Source organism: Lemur catta, chromosome 6 (assembly GCF_020740605.2).
Source record: "Lemur catta isolate mLemCat1 chromosome 6, mLemCat1.pri, whole genome shotgun sequence".
NCBI classification, from domain to species: Eukaryota; Metazoa; Chordata; class Mammalia; order Primates; family Lemuridae; genus Lemur; species Lemur catta.
In genome coordinates this window covers 43,446,887-43,464,990 of record NC_059133.1, presented here as the reverse complement: position 1 = coordinate 43,464,990, position 18,104 = coordinate 43,446,887, and the positions used below count along the sequence as shown (strand labels likewise).

The 18,104-nt window shown below is 37.2% G+C and overlaps 1 long non-coding RNA gene across 1 annotated transcript; it reads right to left on the bottom strand.

The window, feature by feature from the left end:
* Positions 1 to 234: 234 nt before the first annotated feature.
* LOC123639525 lies at positions 235 to 18,051 on the bottom strand. Its single transcript, XR_006735753.1, has 3 exons — positions 17,895 to 18,051; positions 4,681 to 4,850; positions 235 to 364 (listed from the first exon to the last, which is right to left on the bottom strand). It is a non-coding gene; the product is annotated as an uncharacterized LOC123639525 (long non-coding RNA).
* Between the last annotated feature and the right edge of the window lie 53 nt (positions 18,052 to 18,104).

Here is an 18,104-nt window from a genome sequence, read left to right as displayed (position 1 = left end):
CAAAGGCAGACCACTGTTAAGGTCTGATGTATATCCTTCTCACATCTTTGCATTTACAAAAGCTTAGGTGTATGCCTGTGTATATACATTCACTAACGTTTTATATAGCCTTAATGTCTAGTTTGGTTGTGATCTTAGTCTGGGTACTCTAGACAGGAGAACCAGAGTCAAAGATTAATTTGCTTCCACTTTGTTTGGGAAACACAAATGAGGATGGTGAGGGTGACAAAAAAATGGAAGTGAGGCAAGAAATATGCAAAGCAATGTGATGTGCCGCGTAACTGCACCGGCCGCTGTGTCATCATGGGTCTGGCAGTCACAGCAGATGCTTGGCAGGTGTGTTCACTCGGCATGCAGGACTTCTCTGGAAAAGCAAGAAGAAACCACGCTTCAGAGTTGTCCACTGCAGGGAGAAAGGGGAGGGAATTTTTCTCCTTGGATCCCTCTTGCCTCTCATTTCCCCTTGGCCAATTTCACCCCACGGGCAGGTAACCCCCCATATTTCCAGCCCTTGGCAGCCATACAGGAAACCAATTCCTGCTCCATAGTGTGGCATTGCATCCAAATCTAGAACTGGAGTGACAACTCAATGCTGCCAGGGTTCAGCATATTGGGAGTGAGAGCCGTACAGGCCTAGGGATCCAACTCAAACTCCAGCCAGCTCAGGGAGCTCAGCAAAGGCAGTGGTTGTGGTAGGGGTGCAATAGGGGTGTGGGGTAACTTTTAGAAAAAAGAGGAGGTAGAGGAAATCTGAGAAAGTGCACAAAGATTGCATACAATACACTTTTACAAAATGGAAATTTTGCAAAAATGGAATATAATACACATTGTTCTATTTGCCTTTTTTTAAAGATAGCCATTTTTCCATGTCAGTATTTTGAGATAAAACTCATTCTTTTGAACAAATGCCCAGGATAAGATTCAAGAGAATGCATATGCTGTAATTTATTTTGCCATTTCCTTTACTGATGGACATTCAGGTTGTCCCTCCAATTTCTTATAGCACAATTGGGGGCACAAAAAGTGCTAAGAATAATTTGAAAAGAAAGGTCTTATTTAAAACCACATCGGCCTAGAGCTCTACTGATCTAACCCGTGTGACTGCATTAATTGTGCCCTACTGCGTTTTGCCCTGAGTCTGGCAGTTCTGAGTTTATGCTCCTGACAGGGACCTGGCTTTTCAAATGTCTGTCTGTGACACCGAGAAGATACAATACTCTCCCAGGAGGCTCCCAACCCTGAGAGGAGATTATTTTTCATTTTTGCATATGCCCAAAGCCTTTTCATTTGAGTTATTTTGTCATTGAATAATTGTCTTGAATAAATAAAGAAATGGAATTCTGTGAGTTCTGACTTTGCCCAGCCAGGGTTTTGTGAGCCCTGTCATCTAGGTGAAATTAGTCAGGCAATGGCTAAGGGGTGAGACCTTGGGGAGACAGGTGACACTGTGCATTCCCTGACAAGGGGTTTGAAGTGTTCATTGATAAGAAAACACCACCACATGGGAGATTTTACATGTCCTCTACATCAAAACACACCTCAGTTTTCAGGCTTGTTTTGGAGGAAAACACTTTTATCTTATGTTTTTGTCTTGTTAATGTTTTGACACCTTGACAGTTTTGAACTTAATGATCCCTTATGGGGAGCAACAGGAACTGCATCTGCTTTTTCTGTTTTCTAGGCAGCTCTTCCTCCTCTGTCTGCAACACATTGCTAAGCCTTTGAAGATTACGTTCGTATCCTTCCCCATTACCTGAAAATGGCTAACTATGACATTTCTGAAATCTGCAAATTTCCCTGACTTTAGTAAACCCCTTCACTTTATTTGAAAAGGCAACTAATTGCTTGAGACAGTACTTGTATTATAGAACACAAAAATATTCTTTATTATAGTGCCTTTGATTTTGTTCTCAGAGAAGCTTAACAACAGTTAGATTTGCTGTAAAAGAAAAAGCAAATTTTGCATGAAACTATTTAAAAAATTGATCAGACTAAAGAGAAAAGACAAAATTATTAATGTAACCTAGCCCTTAAAGGTGCTTGACTAGTAATGTTGAGTGAACCCAAAGAATGCTTCTAGAATCTTAAAGAAAAACTAATCTGACCACTAAATTCAGAACCAGAACAATATTTCTATTTTACAAGATATTATTTAATATTCTTAATACAAACATGTTATACTACTTTATTATTTAACACATTAAACCTGGAGAATTAGACAATAATTACAGGTGAACAAATTGCGACACGTATCTTTTAGTTATGATATCCTAATGATGGAATATATTTTGTGGTTTTTAGTGGTAAAAAATTTCATAAAATTATAAATGGTACTGCCTAGATTCAATGACTCTTTAAAATTGAGAAGGGCCTGGAACTTCCCTATTCTTGGAATCTGCACTTGGGGCCATTTTTCTTTAAAATGCTGCTCGTTTATTAATCAAAGTTGTATAAAACCACATTTCTGATCAGCATGAGTTTATACTGCACAAAATTAAACCTAGAAAATGCGACATTTTAGTTTGCTGTGCAGTCTTGTCAAGGATAGATGTACAATTTCTATGTGATATATTTTGATATGTTGAAAATAGTTCAATGAGCTCCATAATCACATCTGAGAACCTTCAAGGATCCAGAGACCCCCTGGTTGTGAGCTGCTTCCTTAGCCAGGGCTTGACATGGATCCTCAGATGGTACTAGTATTGTGATACCTGTAGGCTAATAGTAGTAGCTGTTCAATACCTACATCTTCTCAAAGTGGCCTAAAAGAAGCAATCTAATAATTATTATTCAATTTCTGGCAGAAAACAGGAGAGGGTGGTAAGAGAGAGGTTGCGTATTTATTTGCATAGTTCCTCCCGTGCTAAGTCACCCGAGGCTGGCTGCATCCCCTGTCTGAAGGTGACAGCTCCTGTTGGGCACCCCTCTCCCTGTACTTCTCTGTTTCCTGGTTCAAGTAACTTTTCTCTTCCTCAAGTCAATTTTTAACCAGGCCTTTAAGGATGTACATTTGGTATTTTACAATATTCTTTTATCAAGAATCCTGCTGTAATAAATAACTTTGTATATATGTCATTTTTCCCCTTGATTTGGCTCAAAGGATTGCTGGGGTACTAAAGGGACTAAATTGCAAAGAAAGGAAGTGAGATGTCAGCAAATAGAATGATGAAACTAAGATTATGAAGTTATCTACAATGAACCAAACTGGAGCATGAACACAAGGGTGCGTGACTGAGGTATGGTGGAGAACAAGGTCACCTGAGCAGAGAAGTTCAAAAAACTGAGAGACTATGTGGTAGAAGGATCACCTACAATAGTTATTAAAATCACCAGGAATTAGGACTAAAGTGAGAGATTATCAGACTGGAGTTAATATCATTGAGAAATGAGTGAGACCAACCCAGGTATAGTTTGGATGACAGTAAAAATGAACATTTTTGGATGAAATAATCAGATAACATGAGATTTAACACTAGAGAATTTTAGGAAAGGGAGTGAGAAAAGTCTGAAAGTAGCAATGAGGAGCAAAGAGGTGCCCTTCCCCAAACGCAGGCCCAGATACATGAGGACTACAGGGGAACGAAAACAACTGCTACGTAAGATGGCTGCAGGGGAAGTGCTGTCTTCAGGAGAGAGCTAGTTTTCTACAGCAATGACGGGTGAATGAAATGTTCAGAGAAGAGGTTGAGGGTACAGAAGATTTGGCTGATGATGGATGAATTCCAGAGGGCACAAAGGAAGCATTTCACTAGTTAATGAGAATAATAATAAGCAGTCCTTTTGTTGTAGTTTCACCAATTGTCTTTTGTTGCCTAAATTTATCTTTTAGAATTTTTCTTAAGAAGGGCTAATAGGAATTATATCATTAAGTATTTGCTTGTTCCATTACTTTGAATCTTTTCCTAGTGGGCACCAAATTACAAGTTTACAGAAAACTTCCTTTGCCTGTTTTCTATATATATTATTTTGTTTGTAATCCCTTTCAACTCTAATTTTTGTTTCATTTTACTTGTTTTTCTCATTTTTTTCCTTTATATTTCTTAAGTTTCTTTTCTTCTTCTCATTTTATCTTTATTTCTATGATTTATTTTTATTTTTTTACTACTTCTTTTCTGAATTCTTCCATCTTGCATTTCAGCACTTCCTGTTATTTCACTATATCTTCCTTGAATTCCTGCATTTCTGCTGTATGGCTTTCTTTTTATGGGGGTGATTATTTCATTTTTTTTCTAATCCTGGAAAAGATATTTTCAAAAAATGTAGCTGGCATAGCTTCATTTTACTTGTAAAGTGTTCTTCATCTACTAGGTTTTGCTCCTTTTGCTAAAATTTTGTTATAGTTTCTTTATTTTGGTGGAATACTACTTCCTTTCTTATTTCTCATCTTTGAGTCAAGTGGATTTTCCTGGACTAGCTATTTGCAAGAGTTTCCAGTATAGGTGGGTGTAAGGGTAAGAAGGAACTGTTTTTCACTAAGTATAGCCTCACTTCTCTGCTGCCACACGAACAGACTGCTTCCTAAGAATATGGCTTACCTGTTTGTGCAACCTCACTTGCACTGTCTTTTTGAAGCAAACTGAATACGGGGGGCTTTTGTTGCCAGCATGGCTTGCCCCAGTTCCCACACCTCCTTTGGCAAAGAAAGGATAATGTTTCTGTGACTCAGGGTGTATGTCTTACCTTCAGGAGTTACACTTTTGCTACTATTGTCTAGCTGAAACTTCTTGCTGCTGAGATTGGTCTCTGTTTTTCCTCTCTACTTTCTCCCACACAATTTCTGTTCAACCTCAGCTGTTTTTGTCAATTCTTATACATGTTTTGGAATCTGGATGGCATATTTATATTCTAATCTGCATAAGAAAAAAAAGGTTTGTGAATTTTGGGGGGGTGGGGTTTTGTTTTTATCCTTTTAGCTCTTCAGTGGTTTCCAAAGGTAGAAAAAGAAAATACTAATGTACTCAGTTATGTTCACACCAGAAGTTCTCTCTAATTCTTTAGAATAGTAATGTCCATGTTTTAGGGATAATCAGAAATCTGTATGCATGTGGCCTGAATTCTCTCCTAATGATGTTCAAAATTACAGATTTTTAGAATAATATAAAAAGAGTCCTTCAAAACTTAGTCATCTGTTAATAAAAATGCACATGATAGCCTACCAAAACTAGGGATGACTCATATCTCTTGGCAAGGTTTTACTTGAAGGCTTGTAATTATGATATGCTGGAAATTTCAGGACCCCTAGGGACAGACCAATTAAGAGTTTCTATTCTTCATTTACTCCTTATAAAAAAACAGGCTAAGCAATGTTCAGATATTTCTAACACTGTTTTCAGATTTTTGCCTCAAGGTCAGATTCTACAATTATTTGAATCATCTGGGCCCTGAGTTGGCATTGCTAGCATTGAATTGGGGACAGTCGCCCATTTCTTGCAGCCAAAAGTGTCTGCTTACCTGGCAAGAATTATTTCACATAAGGATGATGTCAGAGTATTTTTGGTCCTGAAAGATATTTACCTAAAACAGAAACTTGTTGATTAATTTTGATTATGTCAATGACAATATAGTTATCTTTGTGACTAAATAATTCTTAAGATGTCTGGTCTGTATTTAAGCAACGTATAGCTGAATTTCTACTCCAGATTTTTGTTACTGATGATATCCTGGATTTCAGCAGTTTCATGAAGGAGAGCCAAGCAGACTGAAATTTAGGATAATTTTGTGATTCATATGCCACTTCTCAAATTCTAATTAAATTTTGTCTTTTTTGATAGCACAGTTCCCTTAGTCTGTGAAATTAAATTCCTCTTGCAACCAAGCTGCACAGATAGAAGAGATACTTGGTAACTCAAACACATCTTAAGGTTTGCACACCAAAAGCAGCTGCAGAAACTTAAAGCATGGTTCATGTTCATCAAAATATGTCTTCTGAAATTTGGACTTTATTTCTACCAAAATAGTATAGCAACTCCTCAAAATCTTCAATTCCATTAAGTTCAGGGCAACTGCCTGGTTTAAGGCTGAGATTTTTACCTCTTGAAACAAGAGCTCTTGCTTTCCCCTGTGGTTTCAAGTTCGGTATATTCAGCTGTTTCCTCAGAACAGCAAGAAAGCACAATCTCTTGGGCCCCTGCATGTTGAATAAGTTGGGCCTCTGAGAGCTCTTTAATTCTCCAAGTTCTTGACCTCAAAACATCTCTTTAACAAGTTCCCATAACCTAGCCTTCTGGCTGCATTAAAATAAACCCAAACTGCATACACTGCTTTGTCTTTGTCCAAATTGGTGACGGTTAAGAGCACAGGCATGAAGAATGTTGACAACCATGATAACTTCTAGTCTTACATCAGGAAAATAACCTTTCTTACAAAGCTCAAATCACAAACACACCTGATGAATGATGCAAGGAGCAGCAGATCAATTTGTATCGAAGCATTTCTCCCCTTTCATTGCAGGTACCCCACCTAGAGTAAACATCCATGTTTCTACCAAACTTCTCAAATTCCTTACTGGCAGAGATGGCCCCTACAATGTTTCTGTGTTCTAGCTAATTAGGATCATTTAGATCAGCTACTGGATACTGCTGAGCATTCCATTCCATATATTTGGGACATGTGATGTACATCTTAAATTAAAAATAAAATAAACATTTTTACCTCCTTGGGTAAGTGTCTATATGTGTCATAATAGTTTTTAAACTTTTTTTTTCAAAGCTAGAAGTTCAATATGTAAAGGAAACAGAAGAGAAGCCAGCTGTAGTTAAAGGGGGCAGAGAATAAAGGAGCATTCCCCTTGCCTATCTGTAGGCCCGTCCGAAGTACCTTTTGATGCCTAGTCAATTTTGTGAATAGTCCATGGGTACATTTATTAAACTGTATTCTTATTCTTGCTCATATATTTATTTACGTTTATAAATATATAAATGCATGTATACAATGTAATTGTTACAAGGTAACAATTAACCTTGTTAATTGTGTTATTTAGGCTTTCTCTATTCTTACTTAATTTTTGACCACTTGATCTGTTCTAGGAGAGAAAGATAAATTAACTAGTCATGTCTTCTGTTGATTTCTCTTGGAATTTGCTGTAGTTTTGCTTTATAAATTTAATGCTATGTTGTTTGGTACATTAATATTCATAAGATGAAACATTAATTTTGTATCTCGTGATTTACTGTTACAAAGTGCCCATCTTTGTCTCATTTAACGCTTTTTCCTTGAATTTGGAGATAAAATCTTGATCTTGGCTTTCATTTGCTTGGTATACCTTCACCTATCCTTTTATTTCCCACCTTTCTAAATCACTTTGTTTTTACTGTATCTTATGTAGATAGCATATGGTTGGGATTTGCTTTGCTATCCCAGCTGAGAAAATTTCAGTTAAATAGTAAGTTTAATCTTTTATGTGTATTGAAAAGAAAGTTATATTTTAGTCTACCTATCTTTTTTGGGGGGGTTAGGCTTTCATTTTGTATTGCTCATTTAATTTTTTTTTCACTTTATGGCCTGTATATTTTTTGTGTATGCATGTTTTTTGAACTTGGAAGGTTTGCATTTTTGTTCCAATGCTCATCTTAATAACTTTGAAACTATGCTTTAAGATATTATACTCAAAGCACTTAGTAGTATCTTTCCTGTTCCTCATCATTTCATCCCCTAATTATAATATTTCTTTAGTGTTACATTATTTCCTTTCTCTTTCAACTTTTGTTGGTTATTTCATTGTTATATTGTCAGGATTTATAACTCTCTGTTCTATGACCATAGTTCTCACATTTGTTTTAGATTAGTTCTACAGATAAGTGGATTTAATGGTCACTGCCAGTTTCCCTTCCCTCCTCCATATTTCTAAATTCATCTCTTTGGTTGCTGAAATTCACTCTCTAGTGATACTCTATAAAAGGGGCAATATGGAAACCATATGCTTGCATATTCAAAAATGTTTGCCCCTTACATTTTTATTTAAACAAGTTTCTCTGGCATAAAATCCTTGGGTATAATAACTTTTGAGTCACATTTTGAATTTCCCCCCTTCTACCTGTCTTGATCATTTTACTATAAATATCCAAGAGATTCTTTCATTAGCTTTGGAATCCAGTAGCCATACTAGGCTAGGTCTTGGTTTGACTATTCTGTTCCACTCTTTCCTTTGGGATATGGTATGTTCTTGCAATCTATAGATATAGATCTTTTATTTCTGGAAAGTATCTCAAACTATTTATCTACTTTTTTCCCCCTGTTCTAATTTCTAGATTCTTTTGCTAGATTATGCATATATTGGATTTCTTTTATCTCTCTTCCATTTGCATTCTCTCTAATCCTTTTAAAACACTTTTTTCATTTCCATTTCATTTACCTTGCATTTTTCAATCTAATATTCTGTGATCCTTTAAAATTTTTTTTTCTTAACAAGTGTTTATTCCAAGTTGTGTTATTTATTCTAAGTTTGTCTTCATTTTTGAGATAGTTTAATTTTTTTTCCTTTCCCTTTTTTCAATTCATGTTTAAGTTCCTTTTGGTTTTGCTGCTTTTTTTGGGTTTGCTTTCCTTTTTTTTTTTTTTTTTTTTTTTACAAACTCTTGTGTTCATGGCTGACTTTCAATAGACTACATCAACGGAGCTGCTCTGCTACATAGGAAACTCTGACCATGCCTTTTTTTTAAATTGCAAATTAAAAACTTAAGAAAGTTTAGTTAATACTTATCAGTTGATGCCAGATTATCATAATTGATTCATGCCAGGCCAGTTTTATTTATTTTCCTTTTTATTCCTATTCCTATCTTCTCCTGGATAAACAAACATGCAAATGTGTTAAATATGTGTATTTTTATTTGCATGTATTTTTATTTTTGTAAAATGTATATTGTTTTTATGTATGCACTATTTAAAATTTAAAAAAGAATTTTCTTTAGAGATGTTGTGAGGGTGGGGGGACGGGGTCTTTCTATTTTGCTCAGGCTGGCCTCAAACTCCTGGGCTTAAACGATCCTCCTACCTCAGCCTCCTGAGTAGCTGGGACTATAGGCCTGGGACTACACTGTGCCTGTCTTTTATGCACTTTTAAATGTACATGTGTTGTCTTGATCATATATCTACATTTTTTTTTAACTTAGAACTACATTTTTAAGATCTATCCATGTTACTTTTTGGCCCTCTCATTAGTTGTTTCTAATTGCAGCATATTTGTGATGGTTAATTTTATGTGTCAACTTGATTAGGCCATGGGTTGCCCAGAAGTTTCAGCAAACATCATTCTGGATATCTCTGGAAGGGTGTTTCTGGATGATATTAACATTTGAATCAGTAGACTGAGTAAAGCAGGCAGGTTGCCCTCTTGAATGTGGGTAGGCTTCATCCAATCGACTAAAGACCTGAATAGAACAAAAAGGCTGAGTAAGAGACAATTCTTCCTGCCTGACTACATGAACTTTTCCTACCTTTGGACTCGTACTGAAATATTGGCTCTTCTTGGGTAACAAGCCTGCCAGCTTTCAGACTGGAACTTGCACCATCAGCAATCCTGGTTCTCAGCCCTTCAGACTCTATAACTACACCATTGGTTCTCCTGAGTCTTCAGCTTGCCATCTGCAGATCTTGGGACTTCTCAGGCTCTAAAATCATGTGAGCCAATTCCTTAAAATAAATCTCTCTCTTTCTCTCTCCTATATCTGTCTATATATCCGTCTCCTATTGGTTCTGTTTCTCAGGAGGATACTAACACAATACTCTGTGGTGTGCATCTACCACTTTTTTTTTTTCACCTATTTGCTCTCCTGCTGATAGACGCCCAGAGTGCTTCCAACTACCCCCTCCACCACAAATAACCCTGAAATGACCCTTTATGAAAATTTCTCTGGGATATATTAAATATACCCAGGAGTAGACTTGCTGGGTCATAGGATATGCAGCAACTTAATTTACAAAGTTTGTATTCCTCCTGGCAGTTCATGAGGGCTCCTGTAGTCCTACAGCCTCACCAACACTTGACATTATCCAGCTTAATAATGAGCTTGAACATTTCTTCATATGCTTGTTAACATTCTGGATTTTCTCTTCCATCAATTATCTGTTCCTTTGCCAATTTTTCTGTTGGGGTCTTTTCTTTTTCTTGTTGATTTGAAAAGTTATTTTTAATGCTAGAAATGAATCTCTCAGTTTTTGACACTGTAATTATCTTTTTCCAAATGTGCCATATATTCCATGAGCTTTAGTATCTACTCTGTGCTCCTGTGTTAAAGCAACAATTGTACACTTTTAAAATTTATAGTCATAAATTATGTTTCGTCAAAATTTCCTTTGCTTAATGGTAACTTTTTTTTTTTGGATGAAAATTTTAACTTGCCATTTTCTCCTATTCCGTACTTTCTTTTTTCGTATGGTATCTTTGTATGCTGGTTTTTGATTGGTTATTTTTTGTTTGTTTTTTGAGATGGGAGTTTCACTATGTTGTCTGGGCTGGGCTCGAACTCCTGGGCTCAAAAGATCCTCTTTGCCTCAGCCTCCCAAGTAGCTGTGACTATAGGCACATGCCACTGTACCCAGATGACTGATTACTTTTTGACTGATTACTCATCTTCAAAGGAGATGTTCTCCAAGATGTGCTAATTGCAGAAGGTTTCTGCTGAGAGGCCTGGGCCATGATTCAGCCTAATAGGGCTTCTCTTCACCACTCAAAGGTTGTGTAGATGAGTTCCTTTATCTTCTACTTCTAACTCAGAGAAATTGGCTGTTGCAGGGCTGCTCACGTTGCAGTCTGTTTTTTCCATTTTGCCTCACCAACACAATGCTTCCTGAGTATACGGCAGGTCTGAATGATTCCTCTTTCAACTGTGCCTTACCTCCTTCTCTTTTATAATTAACCAGGTTGCAGGAAGGCACTGCTGCTAATCCACACACTTGATTCCCTTGTTTGAAACGAAAGATTGTTGGTTTTGTCTCTAAGGTAAGTCATTTACTTTCGTGAAGTGTGCTTTGTTGATGTTTTCTGTGGTCCGTAGCCATTTATATCTTTTACCAAAATATTACTGCCTTTCACTGTATTTCACAAATATTGTAGTTAAGGGTTTCAGGTGTCTTCTGTTTTTAGTGAAAATGGATTTTGCATTAGTGTCATTATCCTTGCTACTGGGTAATTTCTGAGAGGGGGAGGAATAGAGGATGCTATATTTACTCTTTGGAGGACATATAAAAAAATCACTGTTTTATGCATACGTTATGTTATCCCAACTATATTGTAGTTTGGGGATTTTTCTGCTTTACTTTCCTGAATTCTTTACTGTTGATTCTTAAAGATTAGTGTAATAAGAATTGCTTCCATTGTTTCTTAAAAAATTCCAGGTGAGCCCAATCCTCAAAGGTTCTGATTCATAAGACCTGGGTTAAAGAAGCTTTTCAGGTGATTCTGATGCTACTGGTTTACCAATTGAATCTTGTACGTAGCCATTCAAAAATATTAATTGACTGATATACAAGGGCATGAGTATTCATGTGAGAACTCTTAGTATATATAACAGAGTAGATATTGTTTTTATAAGTTAGACTGCCTGATGTTAAACAGAAATAAATACAATTTTATCTGTCAATTAAAAAATGACTGGCTGAGATAAAATATACAGCAACAAAGGAGGTACTGAGGTGGGAGTACTTTTCTTGGAGGATGGAGAAACATTTTTTTCTAATCTCAAAAATATCTCAAGATCTGTTCAATTGAGTATTATTCAGCACACTAATGATACACAATAAATATTGATGAATGCCAACATCAAAATAGGCTGAATTCTGAAAGACAAAACGTCTCAGACTCTCCCAAAGTAACTGAAGAAATGCAAGTTATCTATATGTTTATGTGACTAACCAGGCAAATATTCTCTTCAGAACAATTTAACCAAAAGGTGGATTGTTTGTTAATTTCTGAATGTGTTAGATATATTGAAATGTATCTTCTTTCCTGTTTCTACATGCAGCAATTTTTTGTGGCAGACTTCTAGTTTTCCCTTCTTCCTGGGCAGATGGCTGTTGATCTAGACTCAGAGACTACATTTTTCAACCTACCTTATAGCCACATTTAGCTGTGTAACAAAGTTCTCATGAAGTAATGAGTTCTGCTCTATTTTTCTTCATAGCACATAGCATTACTAAACATTATATTATATATTTACTCCTCTATTGACTGTCTCCTCCATTAGACTGTAAGAACCAAAAAGGGAGAAACATTGTCTTATTCTGTCATATTCCCAGCATCTGAAAAGTATCTGGCATATAAAGGACACCCAATAAATAAAAGAATTAATGCATAAAGGAATTATTGCAAAGATATAGAGATAGATGTTATACAATATGTGGGTCCCAGTTTTTCTATAATGAAGATGAATAGTAGGTCTCATGAAGGATAGTTTATTTGGGTTACCAGCTGAACTTGAATGACCACCCTCTCTGTGCACACTTAGCATTTACATTTTCAAAGAGGGGGAACTGACTGGGTTGATTTCATTTGACAGAATGAAGGATCTTTATTGTGGAGAGCTTTATGTCATTTCAGGAAGTTGACCTTTCTCATACTCAGTCTAACCACACAGGGTTGCTTTTGGCTCAGGTATCTATCCAGATCCAGTTATTAGTGGTTAACACAGCATGGTTGGTTTCACTTAATATACAATAACATGCACCACAGCTATACTGTGCAGAAAGACCATCTATCCTCACAAGAATCTGGTGAGTGTTGCTGGCACTCTCAGGCTTTCAAAATGAATATGGTCCCTTTAGAACAGTTGCTTCATGGGAAGTAGTCTGTATTTGTATTATATGTATTTCAAACATATTTGAGAACTTTTTTAGGTGTCCTGTTTTGATGTGTCAGGATAATACAATGGAAATATACAGACTAGTATTCCAAGGACCTGGGTTCAAGACCCAGCTTTGGCACATATTAGCTCTGTAACTTTGGATAAATCTTCCTGGGTCTCAGTTTTCTCATTTGTGAAAATAGGTGGTGAGGTGAGATGACTTAAAGGTCTCTGCCAGCTCCAGTAATTTATGACTTTGCATTTTCAGAGCTTTCATGACATTATTGTGAATACTCCTAATCAAATATCTTCTCTTTGAATGTAGATTTGATTTTTTAAACAGATAAAATTTATCAGAGTCAAGATGGGTTTGTATATGTACTATGGCATAGGTAGATGATACTGTCTTTAAAACTTGGAATTATCACTGACTCCTTTCTCATCTTTATTTCTGTATATTCAGTTGCAAGTAGCAGAAAACCCAACATAAATTGGCTTCAGCAAAGAGGAAATTACTCGTTCATATAATCAAAAAGTCTAGGGTCTCTGGCTTCAGTTACAGCTTGCTTGAGGAAGTCAAATGATGTCATCAGGACCCACACTTGGTTTTCTTGTCTCTCAGATCTGCCTTCTCCATGTTAGTTCCATTCTCAGGCATATTCTCCATTGTGGGGCAAGGTTGTTGCCAGAAGCTTGAGGCCTACATTTGATCTCACAGAAAGAGAGATTCACATTTCTTGACAATGTCCCCAAAGTCCCAGAATTGATTCTTACTGGCCCTGCTTGAATCATTTGCTAATCAATGAACCAATGACATAGATCAGGAGGATTCTATGATTGGTCAAGCTTGGGTCACATACTTATCCCTGGAGTTGGAGGAATTCAGTTCCACTTGAATCATATGGACTGAATATGATGAAAAGATGCTTCCCCAAGTAAAATCTCAGAAAGGTATAATGAATGCTGAGTATGCACTGTGTGTGTGTGTGTGTGTGTGTGTGTGTGTGTGTGTATGTGAGGGGACAGGGAGGTGTTAAACGTCTAATCACTTGTTGCATTAGACAAGTACATCTTTTGAAATGTTTCCTCTTTCCTGGTTTGACTGCAATATAGGCACTATCTCATAGTAGCTTCCTATTTAATTTCCTTGCCTGTAGTTACCCTCTTCAAGTACAATCTAGACACTGCCACATTAATCTTCCCAAAACATTGTTTGCATCATTTCACTTTCCAGTTCAAAAATCTTTCAGTAACTCTCTTCTATCAAATTCCACATTCTTCAGTCTGACATTTATGATCTTTCCACATTCTGGCTCCTGCATATCTTTCCATGCTTATCTATTCACCTGCACTTGTTCCATGTGCCAACTAATCTGCATTGCTTGCCATCTCTGAACACACTTTTTTCCCCCAACATTGTATTTGCTCTATTTTTATGTTCTATCCCATCACTATTTCTCTCATCCTAAGTCTCACTTCTTATCATGAGCTAAAGACTATTATTTATCTCGAATATCTGTTCTCCCCTTCTTCAGTAGTGTTAGAACCACTGATTTTTAGCTGGCACATGGCTACCCAAAAGAGACTACACTTGACTGACAGGGTATAAGTGTAGTGTAGTGATGTATACAATTTTTGCAAGCATCCTTGAATAGAGGGTTGTGTCCTCTTCTGCCTCTACCTACATTTCACTGGCTGAAAAAAGGATATGATGGCTGGAGCTTGAACTGTCATCATGGATCATAAGGTAGAAGCTGCATTTCAGGATGGTGAAGCCACATCACAGAAGGAGCCTGTGTTCTTGCTGATTAGAGAGCCACTGTACCAACCCCAGACCACCTGCACTTATGTGAGAGGAATACATTTTATTTCGTTTAAGCTACTGTTTCTTTGAGTTTTTTAACTGCTGCAGAAATCAATCCCTCCATGAAAACATGTTGTTTAGAATAATTTTCTGGTGGCTAGTAACAGAAATCCATTCAAAGCTATATTAAGCAAAATGGTGGAATTTATTTCAGGATACAAGTATTTCTCACAGAGCCTATGGTAAGGGATAAAGGAAGCCTCAGGAATAGACTGGAACCTGGAACTGAAACACTTAAGGGGAAGCCAGGAAGTCCTCTCATTGTGTTTCATTTCTCCTTCTCTTCCTTCTTAACTGAAGACTATTTTTTTATGTACCTGGCACAGAGAAGCAATAAAGACATATTTTGTTTAATTTATTGCAATTTGCATGTATGTATGATAAACTGGATCTAAAATCAATTCCCAAAACATTTTCTTATCTATATGTAGCTTGTTAAAATGATTTGCTTGAAGGGAATCATACTTTTTAGAGTCTAAGTTCTCTGTTAACCCTTTCTATCAGCCATCCAATTTCTTCCAGTTGATTATTCCAACATCAGAAAAGGGGCTTGAAACGCAGAGCTTTCCATAATTGATCTAATGAAAGACACTTCAGAGATAGCTCTGCTTTTGTACAGGAGATGCAAAAGCAAAATTTTATAGGAATGCAAGCACTGGCCCAGAAATGATTATTTTGTTGGACAAGAAAATGATAGGCTATTTTTGGTACATTTTCCCTGGTAACTAGAACTAAAAAGTTTCCTTGTAACTTTATTTATTCTCTTTCAATTTTGGATTGTTATTATTTACTGTCTGGGTTCCCACTTTTACTCAGTTTTTGCCCCTGATAGTTTTTATATTCTTGCCAGCTCATTGTTATATGTCTGATAAATGTTTCATATATTTTATCGAGCACTCTGAATTGGTTTTGGTGGGAGAATTAGCCACAGTCTCTTGTCTGCCACAGTCCTGTACATGAAAGTCCAATATGCCTTTTAAAGAGTTTGGAGTTCATTTGCTTGTAAGATATTAATCTTCATTCTAAAGATCAGGGCCCTAATTTGGTGGTCTAAGCCTTCCATCTATAAAGATGAAGAATAAACACCTTTTCACCCATGTCAAATTGTTTTTTGTAAAGGATTCATGAGATAATTAATGTGAAGTCAGTTTGAAACTGGAAAGTACCAGGCAAATATGCATTTCCTTTGAAAACAAAATGGGCAAACAGGCAATAAAAGTTATAACTAAGGGTAACAACCTTAGAATGATTTGTTCAACTTAAAATTTCTGTATCTTTGCATGCATTTCCTTTGTTTTCTGGACCCAAGTATAAATGGGAAAGACAAGATTTTTTTAAAAATCAATGTTATTTTATGTGTTGTATTTGATATAATTGTACAATTTATTTTTTAACAAAGCGGAAAAAAGGGCAAACTTGACACTATACATTTTATCATAACTTTGAAGTTTTGAAGTGTCTGTCCCTTTGATATATGGGTAAGCAATCTAACTTAGGATGCTCACAGCACTTTGTATATTTGTAGGCTGAGATTCTGAGTACCTGACATTCTGTAATCCATCTTGCTGCAAGGACACTGAAGTGTTGTTATATGTAACTACCTATCATTCTCAAACTATGCTAGCAGATTAAGTACTCAAGAGAAAACACCTCTAAGTATATTCCAAAGAGCCTTGTAGATGGTAGGTGATTTGTAAATGGACCAACGCAGGATTCAGGCATATGGCTTATTGCTTATTATTTCCTGTAGATGTATGAAGTCTTACGTCTTATGCAGAATGTATCATAGGACGTGTCCTCTAAACATTCGTATACCAAGACAGTGCACTCTGCAAGTCTGTCATCCACTCATTCTGCATTTATTGAGCCAGTCCTACTTCATGTCAGGCCTTGTGCCTGCTCTCAAGAAGCTCTAATTAGGAAAATGGAGAAATAAAACTACAATTAAAATTCTTTGTGATAAGTTTTAGAAAGAAATAAAGTGCTGTGGGAGCAAAGGTAGGGGCACCTATCCCATACTGGGGTGAGCGGCTTAGGGCTAGGTGGTAAACAACAGGGAAGGGTTTACAATGGAATTGACGCTTGGAATGAATAATGAAGGATAATTAAAAATTAGCTAGGTAAGGAAAAGGTAAGGGATCATGACATAACAAGAAAAAGGAATAGCATATAGAAAGACAGGGATGTATGAGAGTATGGCAAGACTGGAGAAACCAAGTGGTTTGCTGTGTGTTGAATTTATTCATTTCACTTAGTTATTATTGACATACTTGTCTCCCTATGTTTGAATCCTTGGATGGCAAGGACGTTGTAATGGTTTTATTGTCCCCATGTCTAGCAGTAGGCATAGACATTTAGTGCAATAAATGTTTTATGAATCAATGACCAACTACATGGTGTTAGGGAGAACAGTTAGGAGTCCATAATGAGAAAGGTCATATCTCGTGGCAATGAATATGAGATGAGATAGATTTAAGAATCATTTGGGAATAGGAATAGGTAGGACTTGGTGACATATTGAAGATGGGGCATAAATGAATAAAAAACGACTTCCTAGGTTTCTGGTGAAATTATAGGCAGATGATAATAGTAATGTTATTAATAATAGCTAATATTCATTAGGCTGGCTCTGTCATGCAGTGCACTGTTTACAAGTCTTAAGCCATTTAAACTCTCAACTACTCAGAGCTCAATGAACAAATCTTATACCCATTTATTGATGAGAAATTGGGTCTATTAGAGAGTCACTTGACCAAGGTCACACAGCTAATAGGTGGCAGATTCAAACCCAAGATTTTTGATTCCAATAGCATATTTACTGCCTCTAATAGATGTGATCGATACACAGAATGATGGTCCTATTCAATACGTGTATCACATAAATTGAATGTCTCTTTTACTAAACCCAGAAACACATATGGTGACTGCCTCTTTTTTTGGTCAGAATTTTAGGAGCTTGGTTCTTTCTGTATTTTCACTTTTCCTACCTGGGGGACCTAAAGTGGGGTGGAAGTTTGATAAAACAGTTGACACAAAAGATGAGAGACGGTAGATACAGAAACAACATTCTCGAATGCTCTGGCAGCTGCTGGGATCTAAGTTCGATGAGACCTCCCCTTCCCATCCCCCGCCACCCACACACCCTCACACACACGTTTGTAAGGTATACATGGACACTGAGTCTCAGATCGGTTCCAGCAGTCCTCAACTCACTGAAAATGTGCCTCTTCCCACTCCTAGCGAGCCCGACGTACTCAAAGTTAATCCCAGGCCGCCTCTCCAGCCCGCGAAACATCTCTCGGCGCCGGCTCGCGCTTGTTCCCAGGGGAACCGCCCGCGTAGGAACACGGGACCCGCGCCACCGCACCTGCGACGAGCCCAGTCTGGCGCCAGGGGGCGCGGAAGCGCGTCGGCCCCTCCGGCCCCACGCCGGCCCCGCCCTGCCCTTGCCCGGCCCCGCCCTG